Source organism: Microtus oregoni, unplaced genomic scaffold (assembly GCF_018167655.1).
Source record: "Microtus oregoni isolate MIOR12 unplaced genomic scaffold, Mior012 000007F_ref0000211, whole genome shotgun sequence".
NCBI lineage: Eukaryota > Metazoa > Chordata > Mammalia > Rodentia > Cricetidae > Microtus > Microtus oregoni.
The window spans coordinates 25728806-25735471 of record NW_024543066.1 but is presented as its reverse complement, the minus strand read 5'-3'; positions in this window follow the sequence as shown (position 1 = coordinate 25735471).

The window sequence follows — 6666 nt, the reverse complement described above, 5'->3', positions numbered from 1 at the left end:
GAGGCTGTTATGCCAACACTGCCTCACTTTACATATTTGAAGATGAGCCACAGGATTGGGACGTTTTCCCAAAATGAATGGCAATGAGAGCCGTAAGGGGAATTCAGCTCGCTGTGCAGATCCACTGCATGCCAGTCTGACATGCTTCTGACAGCACGGCACCAGCTGAGAGAGGAGGGCCGGGGATGAGGAAGCCAGGCAAGCCACCCAGTGATATCAAAGGCTCCATGTCTTCAGTCTAGAGAATCAAAATCTATTCCAGTCTCCCCACAGAGCATCAGAGAGTGTGCATGTGCTCAATAAAAGAAATGAATGGAACTGCTGGGCCCTGTCATTGGTCATGTCTGCTCTTGTGGCTCAAGCTGGAAGGCGATTTTCAAGGGTCTCAAAGGCTATCCCCAGTTTTGTTTTATTTTGTTTTGTTTTAATTTAACCTGTAACATTGTGGAAGGAAACTATCAGGCCATTACAGTGACTGTCAGTGAATCAGGGAACTTATTTTAAATCTTTCCACATAGCTATACAGCTCTACTTTTTTTTTTTCTAAAAATGATGTAACACTCACATTGTCAGGAAACTTTTTTTGTCCAAATTTTATTTTGGCTTAATGTCCGAATTACTATAATATGTGAGAAGTGGTTGAGCAAAGACATGATTCTGTGATCCTTCTAGTTTATTGATATAACTGGCATAAGCAGGAATTTCTAATGAAGTAACATGTATTACGACAGTCCTTATAATACATCTTATACAACTCATATTTATTTATCAATTTGTTTTGATATTTGTTGTGTGAGGGAATTTTCTTTTATGTAACTTCTTCACCGGACTCTGGAAACTTTAGAATCTTCAGGGAGTATGTTGCTCTTATTTTAAACATGAATAGAAAATGGTATCTGAAACTTTATGTAAACGTATGATTTTAGTTCATTTTACACTGAGGCACTAAAATTCTACACTGAAACATGCAGTAAGGTATCAGTGCTTTTCATTTATATTTCATAATTTTGCTTTTATTTAAATTACGTTATATGTTATTAATATATAAAACAAATTTTATATGTTAATTAGTTAATGCCATTTTGATACAAATATGTATTATGTGACATTTATGTCACTTTAAAGAGTTCTGATGCCTCAAATTTATTTGGGGTAAAAACTTAGAAAATACTTCATTATCTTATTTGATACATGAAGTACTTTGTCATTACAGTGTTTCTCTTTTATGAGGAATTACAGAAGAGCTCCAGCACTCTTTCTTCATTACGGTATTTAGTCTAGTGAAAGAGAGGATATTAAATCAATAAAGGAAAACATACTACCACTGTGATGAAAAATACATAGCCAGAGTGTGCATGAATTTTTATAATGTTGCTTATTCTTCCTCTACTATGTTTAAAATTCTAACCCCAAATCTCAGAAGTTTTTTTTGTGAAGAAAACACAGGTATGACTTGTGGCTTCTATAAACTGTACACGGTATTCAAAGAGTCGAGGAGAGCTACCGTGATTATTCGCATATATTCAGCAAATGGTTCCTGTATTTTGATATTCCTGGGAAATACTTAAAATTCTGCATATTTGTATCTTGGGAACAACTTTTTGAGTCAATGTTCCTAAATTTTCCTTTTTTTTTTCCTCCTCCTACTTTTCCCATCAGTCAGCCAAGAGGCAGTCAGTTCTATTTGGTTGCTAAGTATGATTTATCCGCTTCTGAAATTACAAAAAAAAAAAAAAAAGAAAAAGAAAAAAAGAATGCAAAGCCTGCGGTGGATTTTCTGCTTTGATAAATAGGTCACAGTTTGTCAAATCTGGAATATATCAAAGCTTTGTGGATTCTGTTTTTCTCAAACACTAAGCTACTGAACTGGATATCAAAGGGTAATTTATTTTGTTGTAAGTAGGCTTTTACTATTTTCTTTTTTTTTTTTTAACTCAAAGCATGAGTACTTCACAAGATAAACCAGGTGATGAATTAGAATAGCTAAGGAAGGGGAATATTGGTTTTCATTTATGCTTGCTTTTCCGTGCATACCAACAATGGTCGTGACCTGAGATCTGTAGGATATTTGCCTTGTTAATTGTCTGTGGTACTGATGAATTTAAAGTGATCCATCACAGGGAAAAATATGCAAAGGATCCTGTCACAGAGTGGCTTCTACCTACAGTGTAAGCAAAATGTAACCCTCGTAGGGCCAGAGCCTAAACCACAGGCATAGCACACTGCCTTTATACCAAGTAGAAAGTACACGTGCTGAGGATTTCACCTTTGGCAACCAATCACCTCAAGACTCTTTTGTGAATTCTAAATTATTTTTTTAAAATTGGGCTGTGTTAGAACTTTTTGTCTAATACATTAATGTTATTCTACTGAACTTCTCAACCAAATGATAAAACATAATATATACACATACTAACTCAGGCTTTACTTTTTTTTTTTAACACAGTGACTACCACAGGGTCTGGAAGGTAAATGCTCTCGGTGTGATTGTTTCCATTCCCTGTTACTCTGTGACCTTGATCATACAGTGTTCTGCGATGGGGAAATTATCATGCAGGACTGTTCAACATGCCATTTATTATTCCCCCTAAAGATCTTTTTGGCATGGAAATAATATTTAGGTATATTAAAAGTTGTTTTAATGAACACATTTCAAGTGCCCGTATTCAAATTTGGTGCAATCCTCTTACATAGTTGTTCCAATCTTCTCTTTAAATTTATTTTGTGAGAATATATTAATTATGTAAAACTGTTATGAACAAGTCATTCATCTTCATCTCCTCTTGTCCCCATCACTGGCCCCATTTCTTTTCCAAAGCAAACATTCTTCTATTCTTATGGTATCAAAAGAAAACCCTAGGTTCTGTATCTGAGAGAAAAATGTTATATTTATCATTCTGCATTTGAGTTAGGATTATTACTATGCTAAAAAAACCATATGATTTCATTTTTATTTTTGGCTAAAGTGTGGGGGGGTCTGCTTGTCTGTCTGTTTATGAGTGTCTGTGTGGTAGAGAGATTGAGCTTTGGGGATAGTGGGTACCAGGAAGAAGGAATACTATGAAAAATAGGTGCTGGGGAGAGAAATTATGGTGGAGAGATGGTTCTGGGGAGAATAGGCACTGGTAAGAATGGGCAATAGGCAGAGTGAGTTCTGGTGAGACAAGGAACCTGAATCCTGGTGAGAATGGGAACTTATGGTTTGAGCACTGAGGCCAGTTTGCACAGGGGGAAATGGGCACTGAGGAGATTAAACACTAAAAGAATAGGCACTGAGAAGAGGGCAAGCTGGGTAGCGTAAACACTGTGCAGATTGGTTAATGGGGCGAATGCATGCTAATGTCCGATCAGGCATGCTTTCTGGTGCAACCTTAGCCCTAATCATACGCTCAATGAGGCTATAACCTCTCCCATATTACAGTCCAAGCTTCACACCCCTTGCTGGTAGAATGATATCTGCATTCTATTCTCCATCCAGGCTTCTGTGTGCCGGTCACTCTGTCCCTGTCCCACATACTGGGGATGGGTTTCTTCAGCGATGGAATTGCCCTACTGGGACATTTCATGCTTTCTCATTTCAGGACTGATGCTAGAATGTGCTGCTTCCATACAGCATAGACTATGTGGTTAGTATAATGCAAAACTTCATTTTCTGTGAGAACTCTCCCAAGCAGAGTTTCTCAATTCATGTGTGTCTAGTTTGTTGTATTTGCAGAAAAAAAAAAAACAACAACAAAAAACTTCCTTCTCACTGCTGGAGGCTCTGGAATATCCAGTGATTAGAACGCTGTCTTCACCAACAAAAAAAAATCATTTGTTTATCTTTTCTATCTGAATAAGGTGTGCCTTGACTAAAACAAACGCAACTTTACTTGAACTAGGGGCTTTTTATATTGGATCTTATCTGTAAATTTCTAAAATAGGTACCAAAAATATATGCATGTATACATTTCTATTATGATTGATTTTTTGTCAAGTCAATATAATAACTGATAAGAGACAGATTTCAAAAGCAAAAATTATTGAACTTTTTAGTCACTTTGCCATTTTAGATACTATTTTATCAATACAAAATTTAACCATCCCTTTGAACACATAGGAATTAATTTGAATTTTTATCCTACTGGGCAATTTAAAATGTGTATTGACCCATAAAAGTGTAAATGAGTAAAAGTGCTATTTTTTTTAAAAAAAAAACCCTGCTAACTTATGTGTAGAAATACAAAGCAATTGCAAAATTATATTTGACAAAACAAGATATTTAAAAATGTATGTTTATAGACCATAAGTAAAAATAATAATGTGTACTCTTAAGAAATTTATTGGATAAGATTTTTCCTAGAAGTAAATGTTCACTGTCCACATTATCCTTATTTTCAAGTGCAGTTATTTTTATCCTGACATTGCATACTGAATGATGAAGCTCAGCTTTTATAACATTCTGGTTTTCAGTGTTTTTATTGATCATGTAAGTCAAGAACATACAAATCTGTTTAAAACAAATGTAGATGTATTTTCCCAGAATCCATTTGTACAAAGAAAGAGTGCATCAGTAAATTCCGTGTAGCCACCTCCGGTATTAAAAAAAAAAAAATGATGCTGTATAGTGCAAAGCGCAAAGCTGTTCTTCCCAAGACAGATGTCTGGCGAGTGAGCACTGAATTATTGGGTACTCTCCATCATTAGTGCAACTTGTCTTGTTCTCTTATCTTTTCCACAACGAGAAACTTAAATAATGTCAGTGTGTAATTCCGTTACTTGTGGGCGTTAAGTAGTATAAGAACTAATGCAAAAGGGAGACTCCCAACACTGAACATGCTGTATTTCACAAATAATGCTTGTGACACAGCTCCTTCTTGTGGGGAACAGCAAGGACAACCTCTCCATGCACCCGATCCATTGCTGCATATTTCTAGAGTGAGAGGTAAGAGACTTGTTGGCTTTGGGCCTTCAGTGAGAAATTTTGATGACTACAAATAAATGAAAAAAATCCCACGCACTGAATTGAATAATAACCTATAAATCTACACTTATCTATAACTATAGTTATAAATAACATACTACGAACAAAACTATTCTTAAAACTTCAAGGACATTTTAATTCTGGAATCAAGTAAGAACTCTCTAGAATTAGTAGTCACATTACTGTTCCCTTGTTGTTGCTATAGCTCGGATCCCTGCTGGTGCAAATTACATAAACAGACAAGGGTAACAGAACTCAAATACTTAAGCACATCTCACACCCCCGGCCTTCAGATCATGAACGTTATGTGTGTTTATAAATCCCTAGGTATCGTTTTCTCTCAACTTGCTGTTCGCAGATTACTCTAACTTAGTCAAGAAGACCAACTAAACCACTCTCCTTGCCCACAAAAATATAGATGTGTATTTCTCATTTCTATTTAATATATATAATCATTTGGTAAGGGATGATTATATCCCTGTCATCAGACCTGTGTACAGGCAAAATAGATCCATAGTTAAGATACATGAAAAACTGGCTTAAGAAATATAGACATTTCTCTTCATTGAATTTGATGTTGGCTGTCAGTTTGCTGTATATTGCTTTTATTATGTTTAGATAAGTTCCTTATATCCTGGATCTCTCCAAGACCTTTATCATGATTTTGTCAAAGGCTTTCACCATCTAGTGAGATGATCATGTAGTTTTATTTTCAATTTGTTTATATGGTGGATTCTTGTATGTTAAGCCAAACCTGTATCTCTGAGATAAAGCCTACTTTGTCATGATGGCTGATTTTTTTATGAGTTTGGTTTGCCAGTTTTTTATTGAGTATTTTTGCATCAATGTTCGTGAGGGAGATTGGTGTGTAAGTCTCTTTGTTTTGTTGCATCTCTGTGTAGTTTGGGTATCAGGATAACTGTAGCCTTGTAAAAAGAGTTTGGTAATGTTCCTTCTGTTTCTATTGTGTGAAATAATTTAAGGATTATTGGCATTAGCTCTTCTTTGAAATTCTGGTAGAATTCTGCACTGAAGCCACCTGGTCTTGGGCTTTTTATAGTTGGGAAACTTTTAATAAATGTTTCTATTTTCTTAGGGGTAATAGGGTAAATAGGGTCTATTTAGATTGTTTATCTGGTCTTGACATAATTTTGGTATGTGGTACCTATCTAGAAAATTGTCCATTTGGTATGGCGGTTTCTTAGAACATTGGAAATCAATCTACACCAAGACCTAACTATACCAATTTTAGGTATATACCCAGTGGATGCACAATCATATAAAAGAGCACTTTCTTGACAATGTTCATGGCAGCATTATTCATAATAGCAGGAACTTGGAAACAATCTAGATGCTCCTCAACCAAAAACTGCTGAAATAAATGGAAAAAGGTTATAATTTTTTTAAATAATATTAATTGAAAATAAAAAAGAAATAATATAAATAAAGAAATAATTAAAATAAAAAAGAAATAGTAAAAAAATAGGCATTTTGGTATTAGTCACCATGATGAGAATTTCATGTTCATTATCCAATGTTTCAGTTTGAATCCTGTGAGAAGCATATTAGATACACCAGTGACTAACTGGAAGAACAAAGAAGGGAGAAGGGTTCTGTTTCTGAGGAAATTCTGGTATTTCTGACAGCAGAAAGAGAAGAAAGGCAGCTACGTTCTGAAACTGTGCAGGACTGTACTGTAAGTC